Source organism: Epinephelus lanceolatus, chromosome 9 (assembly GCF_041903045.1).
Source record: "Epinephelus lanceolatus isolate andai-2023 chromosome 9, ASM4190304v1, whole genome shotgun sequence".
Lineage (NCBI taxonomy): Eukaryota > Metazoa > Chordata > Actinopteri > Perciformes > Serranidae > Epinephelus > Epinephelus lanceolatus.
Genome location: NC_135742.1, coordinates 13,870,739 through 13,898,699, shown reverse-complemented (window position 1 = coordinate 13,898,699; position 27,961 = coordinate 13,870,739). Strand labels below are relative to the sequence as shown.

General features: G+C 39.1%; 1 long non-coding RNA gene across 1 annotated transcript in view; it reads right to left on the bottom strand.

The window, feature by feature from the left end:
• The window catches only part of LOC117252487 (uncharacterized), a 184,754-nt gene extending 159,441 nt beyond the window's left edge, over nucleotides 1-25,313 (bottom strand). The window contains exons 1-2 of the long non-coding RNA XR_004501331.2: nucleotides 25,155-25,313; nucleotides 24,973-25,054 (exon numbers count right to left, since the gene is read on the bottom strand). This is a non-coding gene — a long non-coding RNA (uncharacterized LOC117252487). The remainder of the gene's footprint in view (nucleotides 1-24,972; nucleotides 25,055-25,154) is intronic.
• Nucleotides 25,314-27,961: the final 2,648 nt, after the last annotated feature.

Genomic DNA, 27,961 nt, shown 5'->3' with positions numbered 1-27,961 from the left:
TGTACTGTCCATTGTTTTTCCCAACCTACTTCAGATTAAACCCAATGCATCCCCATGGATACCACACTGCTGTCCAGTGCTGGGTCTGACCAGCAAAAGAAAGCTTGCTTTCACTCGCCTCTGCAGCAGCTGCTCCTCTCATCTACAGATCTGATAAGCTCTGACCCATACAGCCACAAACTGATTCAAGAAGTTCTTGTGTTATTATCAAACAGATTTTTACTCTATTCTCTCTTGAAGAGTTTCAACTGCGCTGTGTTCACAAACGTGAGAAAGTCTCCATATTCAGAGTTTAGAGTTTGCCAATCCGGCGCTATCAAAGGCGCAAGTTTTCAAAAAACGTCGCTGCAGTGCCACAACAAAAGCCAACAGGATCTTGCTTGCATGGCAGCCTTTAGGGTTGCCAACAGCACTGTTTCTCCAGAGTCCTGCCGGTGTTTGTATGAAATTAAATAAACATGACAATTAACTTTGGTCTTTGCTAATAAATAAACCAAGTTGTACAGGACAAGAAAAAAATGACTCTGGTCAAGTAGATTTCTGACCGACAGCAGCAGCAGCCTCAAGGGCTGAAAAATGAAGCCAACATAGATGTGCGAGTGATTACAGTTCTTTGAATGGCCACTTGAGGCTGGCTCCAGAAGTCAGTCAGTTGCCTTAGATCTCCATGTTAACTTTACAGCAGCTCACTCATTTACATTTTACTAAGGCTTAAAGTAAGGCATAATTTAGGGCAGGCCACTTTGATTGACAGGCTGTCAGCTGATAGTGTCCTTGGCTACTCAGTCAGATCCACCCCTTGCTCCTCCACAGCGCCAGCCATTCACCCAGATACGGTCACTTCTGGCTCCAAAAACCGGCATCTGATAAACCTTCAAACTTCTGTATTATTCCAAGTCTGAAAAATGTTTTCCTGATAAAATAGTTTGATCAAGCTAACTTGTCCAGGTAGGTAAATATATTCATGACTATACGCCTGGTGTATTACCATATATAGTGAAATGTGAGAGTAAAAACAGAATGTGGAAATATATTTTAAGGCTCTGCAGATGCTACTTTTTTAATACAGTCTAAATTGCAGGTTTTGAACCAGGCCCAGGTAAGATGGCTGCCATATGGTTCCATTTGTGTGTGTGGGAATGTGTTTTGACATTTCCTCTCTATTGTTAAGATCTCAATGAACAATCCAAATGTTGCCTTTTATTTCAGTAGGAGGCTGTAATTGTCGGATGCCTGGATAAACTGTCAGCTTAGACCAATTTCTTCCGCAGCCATCTGGACCATTCACGATTTGGCCCATTAGTCCCCCTTCAGTGCCTGCACATTTTTGGCCTCCCTACACAGGAGAGGAGATAGCGGCTCAGATGACGCCAAAGGTAATCACAGGAACTCCAATGAGCCTCTGCCATTGGTGCATGGACCAGACTGATAAGTTGGACAAAATGCACATTGGAGGTTGAGAGGGAGATTTTATTCCAGGCCAGGCTAATTGCTGCTGATTGCCATTGCAGATTGGTGGATCGTTGGCTAATCAAGATGGCAGCAAATTGATTAAACCCTGGCCAGTCCTTTGAATAAGGGCCTGTTCCCTCAGACTTAAACGATGCTATCATGGAAAAAAAAAAAATCAGCAATCAGGAAATAAACACAATTGTTTCGTGAGAAAAATGTGTTGTGTGTGTATACATGCATCTATTTGGTCTGTTTTGTGATAGGAAAGGAGATAAAACACATATTTCTGAACTATCAACACAAGAAAATATTGGATAGAATAGGATTTAAGCCAAGTATTACAATTAAATTAAACATACTGCTACCTCCATGACCAGCTCATAACTATCTAAATGTCATCCTACAGATATCTTAGTGTTCATTACTAAACTGCCACAATTTAGTATAAATAAACTACCAAATATCTTTTCAAGGTTCTGAAATCTTCCTCCTGAATAAAGGCAGTCATGAGAACAAGTTTTGTGAAACCCACTGGGTTTGGAAAATAGTTTATCCTCCTAATCTCTCTGTAAGAAACGGAAGTCAGCAGGGTTGACCCTCAAGTTTGATGATGTGTTCCATAATGGGCGTATTGTGTCTGTGTGTTAAAATGATGGCCTAGCGTGCTGCAAGACTGCTGCCACATGGAAACAGAAATATACAGTGGTCAATGGGGAGCAGAGGTTGAATAACGTCCAATCTTGTGACACATGGGCTATCAGTCTGATGGTGACAAGCCTCTGAGTATGAGGGCTAATATTTCAGGCTGATTCGGTGGAGACAGCAGATATCCAGGTTGGGACCTCCTTTTCTGTGGGCTGGTTATTTGGCTAATCTCTGTAAACAGATATCTGCATAAGAACGCAGAGAATTTTTTTTAAAAAAAGTTAATATAAAATTAACTCATTGTCAGACAATAGTTGATGGGTTCTGAGGCTGCATTTTGGCCAATGTGTTCCAGCTATCCACACAGATTGTTTTGCTGCTGTTCATACATCATTGGTCAATACTACTCGGACTACAAATGGAAACCACAACACCTCTGATACAAAATCTTGTCTTGTCGCCTACAGATTCTGCATACATTTGCAGAATCTATACATAGAGATTAAATAACATCTAACAAACAACGTCTAATTATCGGGAAATATAATTTATTTAATAAAGGTGGATGCCACAAGTTAGTAAGATACTAAGGGGCAACAAGCGTCAACGTCCAGGGATAAAAACATGAAGCCGAAGTGGCAAATATTGCAGTTCCTCAGATGGCCACTTGAGGCTGGCTCCAAAAGTGAGTAAATCCCCATAGACCCCCATTTTGAAAGGTCCAACTTTACAGCAGAAATAAAAATGTTTACAGCCTGGTCCCTTTTAAATGACAGGCTGTGGGGCATCACCATAGTCTATAGCCCTTTTTAAACAGGAATTGTACAAATTTGCAGGAAAGCCCAATCAGTCGTCTTTCAGCATTGGCAGTATAAAAGCAAAAATCGGGGAGTGCGGCGAAATGCCGCCTGCTTACTTTTGTTCATACAGAATTTGCCTTTTTCGGGGCAATGGGGGCGTGAGCAAGTAACACAACGTGTAGCTCAGTGTGTGACTTAAACAGTGACTTGGGAGGGTAGCCGCAGCTGGTCAGTCCTTTGGCGATTCCCTCATAAGTCAGCCCATTCTTCACCGTTCCTGTCATTAGACAGTTAATGGCCTCTTTGTTTGCAAGGACAAGGAGGGCGCGCAATTCCTTGTCTCCCCAGTTGCTCGTCTTTACAGTGTCTGTCAGGTTTGCGTTTCCCTCTTGCTACTAGCTGCTCGCTAATTCCTGCTATCAGCTGTTTATCCACTGCCAGTGGCTCGCACGTGCGGCGTCATCAACAGCTCCTCCCACAAGTCATCAACAGCCCCTCCCGTGGCGGAAGGGCACCTCGTTCTTTTTAAACCAAAAAGGTTCCGCCAATATGTCTACCCCTACGCGGCGGAAAATTGGGCACCTCGGATCAACTCGCCAATCTGGCTCTGTGTGTCTAAACGCTCACAGCTTGCCTGCAAAACAGCACAACATTCGCCAAACATCTGACAGTGTAAAAGGGGCTTATGAATGCACCCCTCGCTCCTTCACAGCTCTAACCTCTCGTCCAAATATGGTAATTTCTGGCTCTAAAAATCCAAAATGCCGATGGCCATAACGCCAAACTCTAGGCTTTAAAATGGGTACTACAAACCAGCCGGTGATGTCATGGTGGCTACTATTATCTTTATACAGTCTATGAGGGGTAACAAGATTCTAAAAAAAAGAGGGAAGAACAGTTATGTCACCCTGTTATATGAAATGAAATGTGTGAATCCTCTTAAAGCATTTTCATGATCAGCTCTGAAAACTGCACATGGAAATGTGGCAACAGTCCCTCCATAATAAAGTTTAATTTTTCAGTTACTCCATGCTTCTTTAATGCCACAAAGTTTCTAACGTTTGAAGATGCTAATTGTTTTGTTGATGTGTGGCAGCTCTCCCTGGCTTTTAGTGGGGTGTCACCAGCAGAGTGTGTGAGAGCAGCTGTGGGGAAGCAGAGGTGATCTGCAGAAGTCATAAATCCTCCTCGGCTCACTTGTTGTTTGCTGAGTGACACTTCTTCAAAGAGAACCCCCGTCTTCAAATGAACTCGTTGCCTTCGCTAAGAGAAGTTTGGCTTGTCCAGCTGTTTAACATATTGCTCTTGTTTTCTTTTGTTCTGTTCAAAAGATGATAAATGATCAGGCAAAGCAGTGGACTCTTACAGTATCAGTTCATAACAGACCTGATCCCCCCCCCCCCCCCCCCAAAAAAAAAAAAAACAAACAACCTGGGGAATCTCATGTGCATCTTTTATACATTTTCCATCTCATCTAATTCATATCCTATGGAGCTTTGCACAAATGAAACTCTTCACTTGCCTCTGGCAGAAGGAATAATGTGGAGTAGTGAATGTTTACTACAGCAGACTGCAACCAAGAATTACAAGCACTTCCAAACACAATATTCGGCAGCATTCACTGTTACTTTGTCAATTATGCCTAATTAAATACAGAAACCCATAATTCTAGTTATTAATTTGTGCATGTTCTCTCAACTAAACAAATTCAGCAACTTGCTCTGGTTTTTCTAATTTAATTTATTTGAATGAGAAATTGATGAAAACTGAAAAATGTAGAGGGAATGGAGTACGAGCAAACAGGACAAAGCTCTTCAAAGGGTGTCAAATGACATCTCGTCAATTCCATTTTTCTAAAGAAAAACCCTTGTTTCATTGTTTGTTTTTTTGCAGTGCAGCAAGTCTAATATTCACTGTCCTTTGAGCTCTGTTTTAATCTAAAGGTCCTTTTACCTCATTGCACAGACCTAAACACAGTCCAGCTCCTTAACTTGGCTGTAAGCTTTAACTTTGAGAAGATACAAAGGGTCCATTATCCTTCTTGCGGACCTGGACACCTTTCTGTAGGGCAAAGGGATTTCTATTACTGAAAGAAAAGGGATGGAGAAGTGGAGACAGAGCAGTGAGACTCTGAAAATTACATTTAGATATCTCGTAAACTGATTTGGGCTTCACCACTCTGTTGTTTTTTATAGCTGCACTCAAGCTTTAGTCAACACTTGTGGTGATTTTAGTGGATCTTAGCCCTCAATTTCACAATGAAACCATACAGAGCTGTTGACGGAATAAATTCAATAATGCATCAAGCTGAGATTTGTCTCGGATGAATTTAAATCCGCCCTATTTCCATTTGGAAAGGACTGTCAGAGATACAATCGCGTCAGGGACGGGGGACAGCAAACTGTTGTTTATTCTTTAGTTTTCTCCAAGGCACTAAGAAAATGCCAACAAGGTTTCCATTGTGAAAGAACAGACGTCCTTTGTGTGCCCTGCCACTGAGTTCTCTGTTTCCATAGCCCTTTGCTCTCCACCCTCTAAATCATATAATATTCCTGAATTACAATGACATGTGCAGGATAGGGTTTCTCCTCTCTCAGACGTTTCTGTCAGAGCGTCTTAAAGTTTTGTCTTGGCCAGGGAATCTGAGCCCCGCTCCACAGGCAGCCCAACACACTGACTGAAGACAATGGCTTTCAGTAATTTATTGGTTTGAAGAGGTCTGGTTTAAAAGCCATAAAAAGTTAAAGTCTGATGGACAATGCTCTCTCATATCTCAACAACAGAACAGGTCAACTCCTGCTGACTTTCAAAACGACATATGTAAAGGCCTACAATTCAAACGGTCACAGTTTTAAACATGTCCTTAACACAATGAAACAGTCACAGCTCTGCTGCAAAACTATCTGGTTAACTTTAGGCAGCAAACGTGTGGTTGGGTTTAAGAAAAACATAATGATTTGACATTAAATAAGAACTTTTGTCAATAACATAATGTGTCCTATGTCATGTGACATAGGTCACGCACGTCACTAGCACAACATGCTACACATATTAGCATACATGGCTACATTGTTATAAAAAGAAGTCATTGTGTCTTCGGGACACAAACACCGGTCTCCTGCACAATCCATTACACAGATTTTGTCGCTTTCCATGTTACATTGCCCCTGTAATAATTACCATAGTCACTAGAGGGCACCGCCTTACAATAAACGCAGGTATGGGTCGTAATAAGCAGCCTGCACAGTCGACTTATGTGGTCAGCAGGCTGCTGATGGAAGAAGAACAGCATTCAGCATGGCTTTAATCAGTAAACCCAATTAATAAAACTAAAAGCCTTTACACACGGGCTGTTACAAATAAATGACATGAAAATGCAAAAACGCGCCTGCATCAATACTAATACTACCAGCAGTAATGCGAATATGCAACAGATCCACTACTGTCGTGACGTTGTGACCTTAAGTCCATTCCACACAACGTAATTGGCTGTTGCTTTCAACTGTGGTGCGAAAAGTTTAGAAAAACTGACTTCCGAAAAAACATGTCTTCGCTTTTTTGTACACAGTTTGAAAAAATATATAACTACAGCAATGACGTTTTTCAGGCTGATGTTAGTTAGCACCTCCCTGGTTACTTAGCCAAAAAAGCGGATGGAATTTTTTCCACTGGATTTTGGATTATTGCAGAAAATAAATGTTGCTCAGCAACATAATCTTCACGAAGTAACATCACTTTTATTATTGAAACATAAATGCAATCACCAGAGGTAAAAAGATAACGCTAGGCTATAAACAAACTACACTACAATCACATGACTAGGATGTAAAGGCATGTTTGGCATGATGACGCTCTCTAACCTCATTTAGCCACTTGTTAGCAACCGCCTTTTTTAAGACACACAAAAAGGTATTTACTGATGTATTTTATGTTGTAGAACAAAACATGAAAGTCTCTTGCACCTTGTTAACTACAGATCTAATTTCAGGCTTCCAACAAAAAACCTAGTGATTTTGAGACAAGGGAACCAGGAGTGCTAAAATGCTAACTCATTTTCTGTTTTAGGACTCACTAATGTAGCACTCCACTGACATGCAGATAAATTGCATGGAAAAATGCCAATGATGTGTAAAAGACTCAAGAGTATAAAGTCATGCTAGCACCTCTTCGAGGCTGTACTTAGTCTGCATGCTAACAATGCTCACATGCTGATGTTTAGCAGCTGTAATGTTGACCATGTTCACCATCCTAGTCTGTTGTCAGCATGCTGAGGCATGCCTCGAGCAAGGCTGAGAATGAAAGTAATAGTGAATGTCTACACAAGTTAGGCTACTAACACTGTACATATTTGGTTAATACATATGGACATGCACGTGTGCTTCTGTGTTATACCTGCACAATAATGTCTTGGCAGAGACACTTTCCATTGCAACTTTCCCTCTCCCTGCACTTTCTCCCGCCTCCATTCTCCATGCAGCTCTCCCTTCATGCCCTCCTCTCTTCCTCTCTTATTGGCTGTCGGAGACATGTCTGTGGTTCTGTGGGATCCTCCCATGTAAACAAGCATGTTTCACCGCCAGCAGACTGCCAAAACCCCTCAATTTGTCACTTCCCCAAGTCAGTTAGTGTTTTGCGGCTTGCAAGGTGCTAGCAAAGGTACTTCAAGGGGAAACCTCAGGCAAAGTGAGGCCAGAGATGGAGGAGATGTGGTCGGTGGGTTGCGCTGTTTTGTAGGTGTGCTGAAAGTACAAACCACCAAACAGCCTCCAAAAGAAACCAATACAACCTTCATCTGTTTACACTTCAGACTATGTTTTAGCTTGACAGATGTTACTTCTTAGCGAATTAGACCATCAGGTCGTCATATTACTCGCAGCACAGTTAAACTGTGGAACGGATGGTCACTGGCAGGCTCTGCACATCCAGAACTTGGCATCTGCCTGGTCTGAACCATAAACCCACCATTCATTAGCAGCACATGGCCATGGAAGGTTAATATGCAAAGTACAGGAGTTGAACACTCTCTTATGCAACCTGGCACTTCATATGATTCTGCTTAAGTCACTGTGTCAAGAGTTTAACAATAAAGCGTCAGAAATCACACGACATCCATTTTACTCACTCACACTACAGCACGACACATGAAGGAATTTATTTCAAAGCGTCCGTTTTGAAACACATTTGCTTTCCAAATGTCATCTGTCAATACTCACTTCAGTTAACATTATTCACAAATACTTAATGGCTGATTGAGGTCTCATGACCCCAAGCTTGACTAAATTCACAACATATCAGTAGTATGTCATTTGGCTTTTACAAAGCTAATTCTATTCTTTACTGGACTAATTCTATTATTATTTACCCATAATGACTTTAACACAAGAGGTCATTTTTAAATTATTCTGCAACGACTGTTAAAAATAAAAAAAATACTGGGGCGTCGGTAGCGTAGTGGATAGTGTCGGCGCCCCATGTACAGAGGCACTGCCTCGCTGCAGCGGTCGGGGGTTCGAGTCTGGCCTGCGACCCTTTGCTGCGTGTCAGTCCCCGCTCTCTCTCTCTCTGTCTCCCCATTTCACACACTCTCCTATCCATTAAAGGCAAAAGCCCACAAAAAATAATCTTAAAAAAAAAAAAAAAAAATACTGCTTTCAAATTTAAAATGTGAATATTTGCTGGGGGCTTTTTTGTCTTCTGTGATAATCTTAATATCTTTTGACTTTTGGACTGCTGTCTCTGCTGTGATGGGCATTTGTTTTGCTGTTTCTGATATGATGTATTAATTATTCAAGAAAATAATCTGTAGCTTGATCAATAATGCAAGAGATTTATTGCAGCTCTGGTCATGACATCTTATATGTTAATCTCAGCCAGAATCAAAGCGCAAATGTGAGTTTGGAGCTGAGTGTCACGTTATTATACTGAACATAATTCACTCATTTCGTGATGGTCTCCACAGTTTGTACCTGTCGCAGTGGTCTGATAAGCCACATCTAGAGGATGCAGTGTGGGTATGATGGTACTTGAAGTTTCATATTTCATACAAGGGATGCTCTAACAATGACAATGGACTCTAAAAGTTGAATATATCTGTATTTCAACAAATTTGTATTCTTTTTAGTATACTAAGTTGCAAGCTAGTGCTAAAAATAACTGGCAGAAATGATGGGAAATTAACAATTTGCTATACATAAAGTAAAAAAAAAAATTGATAGAGCAATGTTGACTTTCTATAATTAGAGTTACAAATACGTATCAGTGCACCACCTGGATGCATGGGGTCCAATCAGCCCATTCATCTGAAGAAAATGTTGACATTGTACGTTTCCGCAAACCACAAATACAACACATTTGCACGTTTCATACATAACATATCAGCATTTCTAAAGTGACGTAGTTTATAAGCTGACTTTGTCAACTGGAGGTGGAGCAAGATGCTTGCCATGCTGCAGACCATTGTAGAGCACTGTTCAACACCAAAAAAAAAATAAAACTGGTTGTCTTCTAGCAAATGATCGCTGCATTTAGAGTGGCTTTTTGGGATTGATTTCAAGCCAGGATAGTGCCACAAAAAGCAGGTGTTGTAAGCTAAAAAAATATCTTTTTCTAACCATAACAAAGTGGGTTTTGTGCCTAAACCTAACCATAGTGTTGTTGAAACGTAAAGTTTCAACATATCCAATATATAATAATGCAAATGTAACAAATGTTTGTAGAAACATACAATGCCAACATTCATTCTGCCATTAGGTTGGGTTAGATAGCATTTATCAAGTTTTTTTCTACATTCTAATTTTCATTTATTGTTGTAAGCCTAAAGTGATTCTTACATTCTCCAAATGTAAAATTCATAGCCTATATACCGATTAAAAAAGGGGTTTTAACATTTTGTCAACTAAAATGTGCGTCACATGTTTATAGCTTGGTGCCTTCTACTCTAAAAACATCACTAGCTACAGAAGTCTTGAGTCTAGCTTGAGGCTAGCTGTGGATTCCAAATCCAAAAAAGGAAAGGTCTCAGGGGAAAATAGAGAATTTAATAGTGCATGGACAAATTTGTTTGCTTCCATCAGCAACGTTGCAAAGTTAAAGTACCAAATAATCATAAATAGCCCATTGCAGGATAGCTACGCTATGGTAAAACACATGAATGAATGCTCATTTAGATCTATTAGTAATGTTGATAGGCTGAACTCATCTTAAAAGGCTGTGTTACCTTTATTATGAGGCTCAAATATGTTTAGCTGCTCCAGAGCGATTTGTTTTTTTGATAGTAAAGGTTGCCGACCCCTGCCTTAGAGTCTTATTAGCTTTACTTTTCAATATTTGCACGTCACTTAAGTAAGTAGAATTCAAAGATGTCTAATCGCAATGTTCACAACCTGTGCCTGCAACCTGAAAATGAGATGAGCAGCACAACAAAGGACATATAAAAAAAAAAAAAGATTAAGGGCAGATAAATAGTTTGATAAAAGATTCACCAGTGCTGGAGCTTAAATCCTGGTATTTTGCTGAGCGGGAGCCGGATACAAAACCAACCATCAGAGTTCATTCTTAATTAAACCCAATAAACATAAGGGACAAACATACAAACCTAATCTAAGCCAAGCACAGTCTGCACGGACAATAACTACCTATAAACCAGTCTGACTCATTGGGGCTGCTACCAAACGTGTCGCAGCCCCCTGACAAATCAACCATTCTTTCATGTATGAGTCTGTCCAGTTGTTGTCGACACAGATGAGTACACTTGCTGTAAAGGAGATCAAATCTGCGACCACCACATTACAGAGCTGATTCTCCAACCACCAGGCTTCTTTGCCAGCATTTGAAATGCAGTTAAGTTCATGATATTATGATATATTGGTGCATATTGAGAAATTTCAGCAGTCCGTGTTGGACAGCTTAGCGACTCAAGTGTCAGTGGTTTTGTGGGTGTCGGTACAGAACCAAAAGCTCGTATGAAAATACTTTCAGATGGGATTTGGTCGACGAAGACGCACAGTTGCCTTTGTCATCTGTGCATATGTGCACACATGCAGATGTGCACAGCCGCCCCCACACAACATACACACACACGCTCGCCCACACACTTCTCCCATTACTCGTCTGTTGTCTTTCCACAGCTCATGTTTGCCAGATGCAGCGAGAAACAGATGAGTTATAAAGACAGAGAGAGGGAGTGAGAGAAAGAGAGATGCTGATCCTGAGACACTGAAGAAAGGACTGAAAAGGAAGACACAGAAAGACAGAGGAGAAGAGTGAATAGAGAAGGAGCGTAGATAGAGATGTGTGCGTGTCTGATGATTCACGCCTGCATGGTAAAGGAGCAGAGGGGTCAAGGGGACTGCAAGTAGGGGAGGCGAAGGAAAGGGAAGGAGGAGACAGAGGGGGGAGTGCAAACCTCCTCTGGCCAAGCTGAAGAAAACACATGCTGGCCTCCTGCTGATATCTGTGTTAGCCATGAGACCGGTCTGGACAGGTCTGCTCACTTTCTCTCTCATTCTGCTTCACACACTCTTTCTCAAACTCACACACACCGTTTGCTCTCTGCCCTATCGCCTTGCATTTCCTCTTCTTTCATCTTCCTTTTTTCTGAGTACCAAATTGTTGCAACCACTCAGCCTCCCTATCATCTCTCTCTTGCTCTCCTGCTGTTCGGGCTGCAACCTCCAGTGGGCCAGTAATTCAATTAGAGCTGAACAAATGGTGGATTAATTGATTAGTCTGTCAAGTTGAGTTTAACTTTCGAGCAAAAACGCAAAACATTCACTCATTACAGATTGTTTTACATGTGAAAGTTTTGTCCGTGTAATGCATTACAGTAGAATATATTACATTAAAAAGAATTTAATCACTTTAAGAGCTAAAATGGTCAATTAATCAATGTATCCATCAACAGAAAACTGATCTGCAACTATTTTAATAATCTTTTTTGATCATTTAATCATTTTTGATAGCTGATTTGTCTCTTGCTGCAGTCATTTTAAAGCAAAAACATCAACAATTCATTGGTTTCATCTTCTCAAATATAAAGATTTGATGGTTTTCTTGGTGCCCCTTGATACCAAATTAACAAAACAATACATGAGAAGATGTCACCCTGGGTTCTTGGAAACTGCGAAGGGCATTTTTATCGTTTTCTGACACTTTATAGGCCAAACGATCAATCGATAATCAACAAATTGTTAGTTAGTTGCAGCCCTTATCAGGTAAAAGAGACAGTTCAGCCCAAAATAAAAATTACATATTTTTCCTCTAATGTGTAGTGCTATTTATCTATCTGGATTATTTTAGTGTGAGCTGCTGAGTGTTGGAGATATCAGCCATAGAGATGTCTGCCTTCTCTCAAATAATGGAACGAGACGGCACTCGGCTTGTGGTGCTCAAAGTGCCAAAAAATACATTTGAAAACCTCAACAACAATGTCTCTTTCCAGAAATCATGACCCACATACTCAAGATAATCCAACGACCTTGTTGTGGGCAGTTTTATGTCGGAACCATTTTATTTCTACCAAACTACAACTGCCAAACATATCACCATGCATAAGGAAGAGTGCATCTACTGCTAGCTCACATAGCATTGCTGAGCTAGGTAACGTTACAGCTCAGCCGAGGAGGACGCCATTAATGTTTACATCTGGCGCTGCCCAGCCCTACTGTGTGTCTACCCAACTTTTCTTGAGTCATGGATCCTATGTTTCTATCTACCTTGTACCTGCACCTGAAAATGTGTCCCACTTCGCTTCCCTTCCACTCAGCCTTCCACCGGGCACAAGGTCAAACCAGAACACAGAAAAAGCCCAGGAGCCTCCTGGAGATATCTGGAGAATGCCGAACATGGTCGACAAATGAAGACACAGCTGCGCTCGTCTGAGAGCTCCCAGTCTCCCAGGAACGTGGAGTTATGAGGCTGCTCACACACGACTCTGTTTGCTTAGTCTCTGACACGGAAAGACAACCAACACGAGAGATGGGAAGAGAGGGAGAGAGAAAGAAGGGAGGAGAAGGGAGGAGAGAGGTGAGACGAGAGTGGGTGGGTGAAAGACCGATGGTAAAGCAGAGGGATCAAAGTTAACACAGAAACAGATCCCATAAAGAAAGAGTAATACCAGAAAGATATTGGAAGGACATTGCTGTTACTGGAATGCTCAGACACCCTGCAGGCCCCACAACACATGATCAGTCTGGACTGCTTTCACAAACAAGTAGAAGTCAGACTGAACATTTGTCAAAGTGATACATCCCTTTGGAGAAACATTAACAAACACAAACATCAGATGCTAATACTCATTTCAATCTGTGGCCACAAGGGTGGGGCCTTTTTTTTCTTGTAATTGCAAACAGCTTCGTTTGTTTCTTGAAATAATGCAGAACAGTCTTATTCCAAAAACTGCAATATCATGCATTTTAAAAAAGAAAAATTGTTTCCCAAATTCTTGTGTCAGTATTGAAAACCAAAGGGATCTATTTTATTCAGCAACTGTATCCTTTGGCAGCATCGCCTATAATTTTTTAAGAAGTATCCTTTTACATAGTTTCTTGAGAAAATGCCTGTTTCAAACATTTCTGTTCAGAATGATTCGGCTTAGATTCTCAAACTGGACCAAACTCCTGCATGTTTTACAGCTACAACTTTTCCCTGCCGAGGTCAATCGCAGTCTGTCATGAGATGTCAGAACTCATGGTGCAGCCTTTTTTAGATATTATTTTGTGTTTTTCCAATGGGTGTGACTCACTTGGAGACAAAGTGGTAAAAAAAATGCTCCCATCAACACATTTTATTATATATTTTATAGATTTTTACTGTTCTGCGTTCTGGGATTCTAAATTTGGGTTGTGTCTGAGAACTGTAAGTTTCAAGCAGTATTTTGCCTTTAATATGGGTTTACTGCAAATCACATATACTTCAAATTGCTGGTGATGTTTTGCCAAAGTAAGTAGGAGATGAACTTTGACAACAATAAATGCACGAATGATATAAACAGCAACAGTAACATCTCAAGTCTTCAGTTTTTGGATATATAATCTGCTGATTGTTATCTCCGTTAATTGATTAATTGTTTAGGCTACTGCCTATGATCTTTTCCCACAGTCCAGAGAGTGGCGTCCAACTTATAATAATCAATTTCCTATTTTAAAGATTTCTGGGGGGCATTTTGCCTTTTATCAATAGGACAGTCAAGTGTGAAAGGGAGAGAGAGACAGAGAGAGAGAGAGAGTGACATGCAGCAAAGGGCCACAGGCTGGAGTCGAACCTGGGCTGCTGCGGTAACGACCTTGTATATGGGGCGCCTGCTCTATCCACTAATCCACCGACACCCCTGAATTTCCTATTTTATAGCATACAGAAAAGGAATATATCACCATATTTGATGAGCTGGTACCGCCAAATTGTTTTTCTATTTTTGCTTAAGAAAATGACTAAAATCATTACTGAATAATTAAAATAGCCAATGATTAATCTCCTGTCCATCAATTAATCAATTAATCAACTTATTGGTGCAGCCCTACTCGAAAGTAAGTTGATTTTCATATTGAAGATAAAAATTAGGACTGGGCGATCTGGGAGAAAATCAAATTTCACAATATTTTTTCACCAAATACCTGGATATTAATATTGCAACAGTACTGGGTAGGGTTGACTACTGGTGCTTTCACAAAGTAATTTCACTAGGGCTGAGGCAATATATCAATATTATATTAATATCGGGATATGAGAGTAGATTTTATCTTAGATTTTAGATATTGCAATATTAAAAGTGCTGTCTTTTCCTGGTTTTAAGGCTGCATTACAGTAAAGATGCCATTTTTTGTTAATTTACATGATTGTTCTTGCTGTTCTGTTTTTTGCCTTCACCCACTTAGTCATTATATCCACATTACTAATGATTATTCATCAATTATCTCATTCTTCGTCATCGCAATGACTAAGTGGGTATAGGTATATAACAGAACAGCTAGAACTGTCTGGTCAGTTCAGAAAATTATGTCACTTTACTGTAATGCAGCCTTTAAAACCAGGAAAAGACAACACTTATGATATTATAATATCTAAAATCTAAGATGATATCTTGTCTCAAATATCAATATGGATAGGCCTATAACATTAACCTTATGTAAAGAACATGGAGGGAAACTGTGGCTTCCTGGAAGGTATATTTTTAGGCTTGGTATACTAGCAGGCGTTTGGAAAATGAACACGAATTAATGTAAAATACACGATTTGTAGCAAATGGACAACAAACTGCACAGGTATGGTCCTTTAAAACTAATATCCCAGAGTGACACACACACCAAAACTTCATCCAAAAGGTGTCGGTCATTGCTCCTGGTTGGTGGCCCACTAATGTCACACACATACACACACACACACACACACACACACACACACACACACGCTGTTGAAACAGCTGGCCAAGCTAAACCTGTATCAGTTAAGGCAACAAGTTCATTTGAAGACAGGGGTTCTCTTTGAAGTCGTGTCACTCGGTCAGTGAGCCAACGCTATTGTGAGCTGAGGAAGATTTACGACCTCTCCGGCTCTCCTCTGTTTTCCCACAGCTGCTTTAACACTATCTGCTGGTGACAGCACAGCCAGGCAACTGATACAGACTCACATCAAACGCCAAGAATAACACGTTTTCACTCAAATCTGCACTTTTTGATTTAGTAAGTGCCGTGCATTATGCAGTCACTAAAATCATGCATACAAGCTTTGTTTGGCTCGGATATACAAAACTGTACAAGCTGCAATAACTCTTTGGGATTTTTTTTTTATATAAAATCTGTATTTAATTTGTGTCTGGGTTTAAATCCTGATCCTGTTGACAAACTTGTGCTGTGACCACCTCTCATCAGGTGGTAGAGGGGAACTTGAGATTTCAGGGTGAGGCAGTCTTGGCCTAATCCACCAGTAAACTGGCGCCCCCAGATGGCCATAAGCAGGTACGTCAAAATAGAGTTTGTTATAAAATGAAGGGCTTCAACTTACCATTTTTATCACTGATCGATCTATTGACTATTTTATTGATTCAGTGATGAACTGTTTAATTGATAAAAGGGGAAAAATGGCCACTATAATTTCCTGAAGCCCAAAGTAACTTTCTCAGGTGTCTTTTCTGACAGAGAAACAGTCGAAAAACCTAAAGATATTCACTTAATGGGCATTTTTCGTTCAAAGTGACTCATATCGATTCATCATTTACCAAAAATGTTGCAGGTTTTAATTTGATTTGCTTTAACTTAACTGTCAAAAGAAATCTGGAACTTTGGCTTGCATCTTGAGACATCAACTGTTTCACACACGCACATAAATACAAAACAACATTTAACCAGACAACATAACCACATTAAACACTTCAAATCACATCAGACAGTGAGAAAAGTGGATGCAGTGTGACAGATTGATTTTCTGTCGATGCACAAATCTTTGTAACACACACTACATGAAATGATGTAAAGACATGCGTGCACATTAATTAATGTACAGCCACGAGCATTGCTTCTCTATGACTGTGCCTACCTGACAGCAAAGGACAATCTGTTGCTCCACACACCCACAAATTAAATTTAAATATTCAAATGTTTGATGGCACAGACAGTTTCATACTTCAACAGCTGGCTGGTTAATGCTTCCTCTACTCTCCTCTCCTCTCTGCAGCGACACTACCACCTACCCAGGTTTTAAAGCTCTTTTCCACCATTATTTCTGTTAAAAAAAAAAAAGAAAGAAAAACATGTTCTCACTGCATTCAAGTTATTATAACAACTGAGCTGCACTTAAAGGCCATTATTTATGTTAGAGCTCAGACTGCCAGGTTGAAACTAGAGCATTTGTCTCCCATGGCTAAAAGGGAACCGGTGGAGTCTGAGTGTAAGGAGGTAATGCTGCCATTACACAGCTCTAATGTATCTGCTCCTTCTTGGCTCCCTGATGGTGGAATAACTGTCCAACTGTGATCAGAACAGCGGTCGCTTCCTTCCTAAAAAGTCATCTTTTCAGCCATTACCTCATGTCACCTTGAAACAATCAGATCCCCTCTCTACTTTTCACTCAGAAGTTTCCGGAAAATTCCCCTCTCAGAGCTCTTAAAATATCATTGTGAGCTCATGGGAGTATTGTAATAGAAATATGGCCTTGCTTTTAATTGTTTGGCTGTAAGTTTATGGGAACAAAAGCTTGTTGTGCTGATCACGTGGCAGCATCAGTTTAAAGCCGAGAGCGTGTAAGTCTGTAAAGTGGACCAAGAAATAGACTGAAGTCAATCTTCTGTGAGCAGTTTGGAGAAAATTACATCTATGCATAACCCCACTGACTAAAGCAGATAGAAAGGACATTTGATATTTAAAGAGTGGACAGCTAAGAAAGTCACACAGATTCGTGCATGTGTAAGAAATAGGAGATGAAGGAGTGAAAAATAGTGGCTAGCAGCAGAAATGGTGTGAGAGCACATTGTTTGTCCTTCACATTTTAAGTAATATACTGCGATGTTTGAGAAAATGTACCCGCACCTGCTGAAAACAACTGCGACAATGCATGAGTCATCTTCTTGCTCGTAAGTGCCTGTCCTTCATCTGCTGCAGAAGTTTAACTGTTACATAAGGTTGGACATATGAAAAGTTTCTTTAGAGCATCTCAGTTCAACATTTAATGATATGGAACCATATAAAATGTAGCAGACAACAGACATATACACTATTATGTATATTAGGGTTGCAAGTGCAACTAATGATTATTTTCATTATACAATTGGAATTAATCAGTTGTTTAGTCAATAAAAACATCAGACAAGAAGAGGCGTGGGAATCACCAGAGGCCCTACTTCAGTCACAATACAATATTATTGCAATTTTAAATATGTTGCAGATGTAAATTATGTCCTCAAAGGAAAACTATGTCAACACCTGTTTTATCTAATAAGATGAAGTTTTCAGTTTGTTCAGCTCACTTCAAGTGGACTGAAAAAAGCATATGATTATATTGTTCTAGTAGGGTACCTTAAGCTTAACTTGTATTTGTCTTATTAATAATTTATATAATTAAAAAAAAAAACATACTTGGCCCTGTGTGACGATACAATATTGCCACACAAATTATCATGATATTATGCTGTATCGATTTTTCCCCACCCCTAGACAATGGTCAAAAATGTCCATCATAGTTCCCCAGAGTCAAGATGATGTCTTTAAACAGTCCACAATCCAAATACTCCATCAAAATGGTTGCCAAATCTTTTCCATCAATCAACCAGTTGATTAATTGACAATTGTTGCGGGTCTAATCGATACAAATTTATATGTTTTTAATTGCTGGGTCACATTGCACAATAAGGAGAAACTTCATGCAGAAATTATTAGGTGAATAATTAACTTACAGTTGTTACTGATTATTAATTTTGTGCAAATAATGTATCAAACAAAACTCCCCAACATTTAGTGGTTCTAGTTTATCAGATGTGAGGACTGGATTGCTTTTCTGCAACAAGTAATTAATTAATTGATGAGTCGATAGACAGAAAAATTACTTAGCAGCAATTGTGATAATCAAATAAACTTTTAGGCCTTTTTTCCCCCGGTAAAACTACAGACTAATGGACTACAGACTACAGACTAAATAGTTCCTAATTATCTACAGGGAAATGTTTTTTCTTGTCCTGGATTAATTGAATATCCTGGAGTCTTGAAATAATAACTGGATAAAACATGACATCTGACGACATCATCTTTGGCTCAAAGACATAATAGTGAATTTTTTTCAGTATTTTCTGAAATGCCATAGAGCAAATTATTTATCTATGAATTGGGAAAATGGTGGTTAGCGATATGGATTAAGTCTTCTGTGTTGCTGCATGCAATTTCATATAATGATATCACTTATAATAAACAAAATATTTATAGTTAAAATAACCACATGTGAATGTCTGCCAGTGAATTTAACACCTGAAAAATCAATATCCTCCATAACATTGATGCAAAAATCCTCTAAATTAATTTTGTCCTAAATAAATGGTGACCTAATATAAAAACGAATACTTCACCTTCCAAATAAACATTAGTATATTAGTTACTTATCACATCTTACATTGAATTTGCGAAGAAAACTTCTTGCATGCCTCCACGGTGAACAAAGAAACCAATAACAGAGAGAATTCTTGATGAATTCAAGTCAAAGGGGACCACGTCTAACAACAGCCATATTATAGCAAAACATACAAACTCTCACACAACTCACTGCAGTATAATTCAAGTCTCATTTATCCACTGGCGTCCCCATTACTTCCCAAACAGACAGTCCTTTCCGACAGGGAACTGAATAGACAGTGAAACTTATCTTCACTCTCTTCAAAGCAGTAATTTTACCTCGCTGAGCATGGGAGCTGCTGGTGTATCACTGCATTGACCAGTTAGTTTGTTTGTTTGTGTTACTGTGTGAATTTGGTGTTTCAAGGGGCTAGCTCAGATTTACAATTTACTTTCCGTGTTAATAACATTCTGCACCCTTATGTTCATATAAATGGCAAGGACAAACATTAGGAACACCTCTCAATACAATGTATGGTAGTCCAGTACAACACCGCTTTAAACTATGAGGTTAATATAATTTAATGTACACCACATTTCTGACAATCTCACCAAAAACTGAAAATTATCTGCTTCATAAAGACAGAAGTTATGTCCTTAACAGTTGAGTTGCACTAGACAGGTGATGGCCCACCTAATAAAGTGGCCACTTAGTTTATGTCATCATACCTGCCAGTTTATGTCATCATACCTGCCAGTAATAACTCTAATGCATTTTTGTTCAACATTATGAAAAATACACAATCACTCAGCCACAACAGGCCTCAGGCAGAACATGTAGAGCTGTTTTATTGTGGCTAAAATGATGCCTGTGACTCAAGATTAAGTCGAGCACATTTTCTCCCTCAAACAATGGGACAAGCATTTATGGTGCCTGTTAGAGTGAAACCTTTTGCTTTAGCACAAACTAAATACAGCACTAGTTGAGAATATTCTACAGCCAACAGTTTGTGATCAATACTTTCAGGCTTATGAGTCATTTAACATCCTGTCAGCATTCACTGCACACCTGTCGCTCCAGATTCATGTGCTTTTCAGATTTTTCTACAAAAAAAAATCCCACATCCTGTGAAAATTAGAGCCGTTTTTTAAAAACAAGCATAACTTCTTACGCAAAAACGCAAACAAACAAACCCAAAGCAAAACTGGGGTCTCGAAATTGCTACGTTCGTAACCATGAAATTACAAGGTAACATTATAGTTTATACAGCTATAAAAACATAATTATGTGCTGTGGCTTTATGAATACTGCGGTTTTCAAAATTAGGTCTCTTAGAAAAGCTAAATACCTTTCTGTTAATTTGTTCCCTTTTCCCAAGCCTTTGATTTGGCCACTGTGGTGAGATAAATGTTTAAAAATCACGGGGTTAGCGACTGAGACACTTTGGGTGAGCACACAAGCGTGTCGGGCCAGAATGAATATGGATTTGATTTGCAGTGCACGCCAACGCTCCAGCCAATACTAATCGCCAGGGAAAGCTTGTGAAAACCATGATGGATTCCACAGACATGGTTTTTGAGCTCGGGGTTTCATCACAAATCCATTTAAGCTTTTATGTAATTTGGTTAAATATACAGAATCCTTTTTATCTTTTTATGTGTCCATTTTTGACCCACTAGCCTTGTTGGAAAGTATGATGTAGAGAGGGAAATTCCCACTGAAACTGACCTCTTTTATGAAACTGAAGCTCTGCAGTGTGTGTGTGTGTGTGTGTGTGAGCACATGTGTATGTGTGTGTGTACGGGTGTGGGTGTGTGAGTGTTTGTGTGAGTTTATTCCTATGGTGTTTAACAGAGCTCTGCTGGCACCAGCATGAGAGAACAACTCGGCTTCCAGTCCTGACCGCTGTCCAATCCAATTTCCACAGTGTTAACTGCAAAAAATGATTTGCTGAAAAGCAAAATGTCAGCCAGGAAATAAAGGCAGTGACGGGCTGCTCCACCCTGCTGAGCTTAATGAGAAATAAGACAGAGAGACTAATGTTGAGGCCAAGGAGTCAGGTTTTCTGACCTGTTACGATTCCTGAGAATTAGGGGATGAATCCAGGAATCCACAGACCTCTATGATTACATTCACATCACATTTATTCATCGCTGTCTACAAGGTAAATGTTTTACATGTTTTAAATGTTACATGTTTTAAATACATGAATGGCAAGATCTTCCTGATACATTTTATATATATTTTTTTTTTTCATTTTAATCAAATCAAATCAGACTTTATTTGTATAGCACTTTTCATAGTACATTGAAAATGCAGCACAAAGTGCTTCACAAAATAAAAACATACAACAAAAATACTACATACATATTGAAAACCTGCCCCTCCCACACACACACACACACACCAGGTGAGGAAAGAACCACCTATGGGGAGCTCATCCACACTGAGAGGTGCCACAGCCTACGGCCACAGCGAGCGCCGCCACAGAGACCACCCCGACCCAGACAGACCGGGGTAGACTCCACACATGGTGCAGAGCCCCCCAGTCCTCCGGACCTGAGGGATCTCCAGTCGACGTCCCCGCGGGCAGACCGGACACACCTCCCAGTGTGGAGGCCCCCCATGAGGAAACACTGGAGCTAAAAACTAAAAGACTAAAAGGCAATATGATAAGATAAAACAAGTATGAGATACAATAATGATAAAATGCATAAAATTTTAAGGATTTAGGGAAAAAATAAAGATTTAAAGATTAAAATAATATTAATAATAAATTAATAAATAAATAAATTAAGATTTAGAAATGTAATAATAATAAAACGCATAAAGATTTAAAAAATAAATAATTTAAAAGCATTAGAGATTAAAATAACATAGAAAAATAAAAAGAGTAAAAGAAATCAGGTTCAAGAATTTTATCAGACATTCACCTTCATTCAACTACGCAAAAGTTTTTGATGTTTTTTTTTTTCATATGTAGAGATCCACAGTTATGGAATTCATTGAATAAGTCCCTTAAAGCATTATCTTCCAGGCCAGCTTTTAGGTCACACTAAAAAAAATTCTCATTTCATCTTGAATCTTTTGGGTTCTGCTTCTCCCACTGGTTATTATTAACTTCTTTTTAGGTTTATTTTTATTCTTTTTATTTATTTATATTTTTTTTTTACTATGGTTTGTTTTCTTGTGTGTAAATAGATATTTCTTGTGCTATGCTGTTCTGTTTGTTGCTTATTTCGTTTTGTCTCAATAAATGATGTAACAACAATAAAAATAATTATTATATTTTATTATTACTATCAAAAGGTATTTATTCATTTATTATTATTTAAATAAAGAAGGGCTTCGAGTAAGCCTTTCGGGGAATGAAATGACTTCTATTGTATATATTTTGTATTTTCCTATTATTGTGCAAATATGTAAATAAACTTTCATTCAGTTTTGTATTTGTTTGGCTTGTTTCAAAAACATCTGTTACAGAAAATGCCACTGAGTTCTGACTAAACTGAAGCATTTTCTCTATGCTGCAGAAAAATTAAGGCTCAGTTGCTGTGTTTCAGGCTCAAAATTAGGGCAATATATCGATATTATATCAATATTGTGATATGAGACTACATGTCATCTTAGATTTTGGATATTGTAGGTGTTGTCTGGTTTCTGTCTGGTTTTTAAGGCTGCATTATAGTAAAGTGGTGTAATTTTCTGAGCTGACCAGGCTGTTAAAGCTCTTCTATTATTTGCCTTTACCCACTTAGTCATCTGTATTACTGATGATAAATTGTTAACCCTCTAATATTGTTGCAATATCAACATATTTGGTCCAAAATGTGTGATATTTGATTCTCTCCACATTACTCTACCCTAACTGAAACTGTCAGCCGTAAGGGATTATAACTCAAGCTTTTCATATCAGTCATCACTGTGGAACCAGACAGTCAGACTCCAACTGGTTAGATCCTTAGTGTGATTACTGCGAAGCGTTTGCAGCTTTCTAGCACTGAGTCAGCAAATTAATAATAGTCAGCAAATAATATCTGGCATCTTTGTAATGCCTAATGATGTTGCTACTTTTTGTTTCCATCTCACGGCGTAATTAAAGTGGGAAAAGGCAACTTTCCACCCCTAGTGTCCAAGTGGTATTAGTGGTATTATGGCAAAGACAGTAGGGTCGCTTTTCATTTTCCTCAGAGCCCTGCAACTACCAGCAACACGGGACAGTATTTTGTTTTCCACACTTACTTTGGTTTGTCCAATGTCTGTCATTTGTGATAGCACAGAACCTACATGGAGTCAAGCAACTGATAGTCACTGGGGAAAAGTAAAGTACTATCCTCTTCCTGTTTTGGATGCACATTAGCAGACGCACTTCCTCTGTGCCGAATATCGAGCTTTCATTTTCTCGAGAGATCGTACCCGGTGGAAGATACAGTGGAGGCAAAGCTTAAAAGGAACCAGTCTAAATGCAGATGGTGTCATTATTCTATAGCCATTTACCTCACAATGATAAGTTAAAGCAACAAACTTTTAAAAGAGGTAAACTATAACACCAATAACAAGAACAAGAGAGGAGAAAATACAGAGTATGTTTTTCTTTCTACATTTGTTACTAGAAAAATAATTATATATTACTCCCAAACCATCTGTTCATGCATGCTCTGTCAAAGGCACAAAAATGAGTGAAGACAAGCTTAAAAAATATATATATAAAAAAAAGATATGGAGGAAAAAAATGACTGCAATTTAGCAATTTGGCAAGTAATGTGGCCGACACTATCATGGACCAAAAGCAAAGATGCAAAACTACTAATGACGGCTGGCTCTACAACTCCTCTCACTCAAGCGCTCAAAGTTCTCTAAAATAGTAGTAATAAAATATCAACTTGATGATTCTTTATCACAACACCGTATGTTTTTAAACCCTGACTTCACTTCATCCAAAACTGTGCAAAAATCATCTCAGCCTATCACTGCTGTCACCTCTAATCTGCAAATACGGCTCCAGTTACTGCCAAGATGGCTGCAGGCCAGAAACCCAAATATAGCTTTAAACATTACTTTAGGTACCTTTGGGTGACACACAGATGCTTCCATTATGTTACAGTTTAGTATGCCAGCTCATGTAGAATGAATTTATGATGTTAAGACAGAATATGTGCAGAGATGTTATTTGCCAACCAAAGACTCTGACTTCACCACAAGCAAAAAACTAGATGAGAGCATCAGATAATCAGAGATAATAATCTCCCCCAATAAAAACTAAGACACAAAGCAAAACATTTTAAGGTAAATGCACAGCAGCAGGCCAAAATACATCCTGTATGCAGCAAATTATTATAAACGCACATTTAAACTCACATGAAACCATAGCTTGTAGCAGGTAATGTCTTCCAATGTATAGTCTTGTAGCATGGTAAGCTGCAGATGAAAATCAGTACATGAATATATACATAAGAGTGTCTGAATGTGTTAACCATAGAGCAGAAGATCAGCGTTGAAATATTTTTCTGATGCTTAGAGTATCAGTTAATATATGAGTGTGTTGACTTCACACAGTGTAAATGTGTCTAACCATCCAGTGTGTGCTAGACTGAATTTCACGTTCAGTGTCCCTTAAGGACAATATTGCAAGGAATAAATTATGTGCAGTAAAAATTCACATTCATAAAACCAAAAGTGGAGACCTAAATGAGTATGGAGACAGAGGTTTGCTGGGACAGACAGTAAATAACACCAAAACAAAGCCAAACTCCAACAGCCATCAAACAACAAACCAATACCAGGAAAGCATCAAACTTTGCCAAACAACAACCACAGTAAAAACAATTGTAGCCACAAGATAAACTCAGCACAGATAAAGACAATGCAGCACACAGGCAGCAGCATAAAAGCAGCAGACACTGAACACAAATCTTCACACAGCATCACAACAGCCAACAGCATCAACAGCCTCACAGCTTACAAACACTGTCATGCTACAAAGGCTGACTGAGCAGAGCCAAGACAAACTCACAATTTGCACATCAACACAAGAGCAGCAAAGTCTTACCTTGGTGGAGTAAAGCAGCCGCATCTCAACAGGAGGTCCAAGGCTTTCAGTGCACCTGTGCAGGTGAAGACACGATGCAGAGCTAACAAACAGAGCAGGACACACGATGCAAATGCGTTATTTCCCCACAGATCCTTCCATAACACACAGGACTGTTTGAAGGCTAATAAAGTGCAACTTACTGCGACTTGTTTGTAGCACAACAAAGTTTGCAAACGTGCAACACAGCAGCGATGGGAGCAGCGCCACTGAGAGCTCAAGTGGTCCGCCATGCAAAGGTGAAAGGGTGCGTTGGATTTACGTTGCAGTGACTCGAGTTTGTCATGTGTCATCAGTGCCAGCTCCTGCTCCACCTGGGTAACAGCTAATGGTGCTCTGTACATTTTAATAAAAGCTGAATGTTGAATATTAAATGTTGAAGTCCATTTTGTTATTTCTCTTTCAGAACAAGTACAAAAAAACAATAAAACATCAAATCTTTAAGACAAAAATATGAAGTGTAACTTATGGGTGGCTGAGACAGGAGTACAATCAATCAGAGTTAGAATTTAGATAAAGTGGGTAAGGCAAAGTAAAAAGATAAAACAAGATATGGGTCATTCTTCAACTATGGTGCATTTTGCCGGGAAAATTTAAGAAAATCTAACACATTTATACAATTCATTAAAATGGGTATGAAGCTAATATTACTGCTGTAGATTCAGTTCACTTCAATTCAATTTTATTATAAAGCCCAATAACACAAATCACAATTTGCCTCACAGGGCTTTACAGCATATGACATCCCTCTGGCCTTGGACCCTCACAGTGGAAAAGGAAAAACTCCCCCCAAAAAAAACTTTAACAGGGAAAAAATGGTAGAAACCTCAGGCAGTGCAACTGAGAAGGGATCCCTCTTCCAGGACAGAGAGAAGTGCAATAGATGTGTATACAGAACAGATCAGTATAATAGATGTACAGCAATCCTTATGACAAAATCAGAATGATAATCAGAATCAGAATCAGAAATACTTTAGTGATCCCCGAGAGGAAATTATTTATGTTACAGGTGCTCCTTGCAAGAAAGAAAAGATATGTGAAAATATAAGAAATTTAAACAATAGTATTTACAAATATATAGTTAAATAAACAGGAATTATTAACAAACATAAACGTAAATAAATATTTATATATATACATATATATATATATTGTAAACTGAACAAGATTATTTACACAAACAGAATATATACAGTCAGGGTGAATGGGGTTATTGTACAAGTTACATTTGATTATTGCAGTGTGTGTGAAAAAGTCTCAGGGCCACTCAGAAGGAGGAGTTGTACAGTTTGATGGCCACAGGCAGGAATGATTTCCTGTGGCGCTCAGTGGTACATCTTGGTGGTATGAGCCTCCCACTGAAAGTACTCTTGTGCCTGACCAGCACATGGTGGAGTGGGTGTGAGACATTGTCCAAGATAGTTCATAGCTTAAGATAGTTCGTAGCTTACGTAGCAAAATGATCAATATTCAATTAGAAATTAAGCAGTGTTGAGTGTTCAAAATCTTGCACAAGGCCAAAAAATTATAATGAACACCACAAATAGAAGGCCACTTTTTATATTAAAAAAAAAAAAATCCATCTATAATCGATCATGTGTGTATATTGTTATTGTATTGTACGTTTCTTTTGGTGCCAAGTAAGTGTGACAAAAATAAAGAGAAACAGTAAAAAAAAAAATCACCCATTACCTCGTGTGATAAAAAAATCACATAAAGTGACTTATAAATGTAAACCTTTTATGTGTGTTGGTCACGTGTTCAGCAGTCCTCAGACACTGTTGCTCGTCCTTGTGGTGTTGGACTTTACACTGTGGTATCCAGTGGCGTAAGGTCATTACAACGGGCCCCAGTGCACACTGTTATGATGGTACACTAGTTATGAGTTATGCCTACACTAGCCACTGTATAATCTTATCACATGATCAAATAGAGACTTGACACTGGATAACACCAACATACATATTACTGACAAATCACCATTGCTCATGACAAAAATACCAACAAAAATAAGGGATTATTCATTTATTTGTGAAGTTTTTTACAGTGTATGTATAGTTTATGGAGTGTAGGGATATATTACTGGCTATTTTACAAAAAAAAACAGAAAAGAAAAACACAATGGAGATGGTGTTTTCTTTTCAAAGGCACATATAGCAAATGGCAGATGGAGTTTTTCTTTGAACACAGTCATATTTCTAAGGTAGCAATCCAAATTACTCACAAGGGCCTGTTTTCTGCCACACATATAATTGGAAGGCCCACTCTCTCTATGGGCCCCAGTGCAACCACCCTGCCTGCATTGTCTGTATTTACGCCCCTGGTGGTTTCTCATACAAAGTCTGCAAGAGGGGAAAAGAGTCCTTCAGGATGCATGAACATCACTGTATTTTAAATGGAGGCGAGCTAATCATAAAGGTCATTTTTCCTTGGTAAATAAATGCATGGTAGTTAAAGTACAGTAGTTTGGGACTCCTATTCCTGTTTTTCAGTCGCCCCCCAAAGGCCGACCCACACTTCTCCCATCAATCACACAATGAAACAAAGCAACAAGTCATCCAACGTGATTACAAATATTTGCCTGTTTGAAACTGATACAGTGGCGGATGTTGGGGTGAGGAGAGCGGAGGGCTGCGACCAGCTGTGCAAACACAATCTAGATGATTTATGAACCCACCTGTGAGCTGCTAATGGTCCAAAATGACACTGGAGCCACTGCAGCTCTGTATCCGCGACCTACTGATTAACCACTGCTACACAGGATGATGAATATACAGTACAGAGACGCAGGTGGGTGGTCTGACAGTCAGAGGCAGTTTCTGCAATTTTTCTTCCATTTTAATCTTGTTATCAGTTTGTATACCCCATAAAGCTACAACATTATGCATGCATATACAATTCTTTTTGATATCTGATGGCAACTCTGCACTGAAATAATATTTTGCAATGA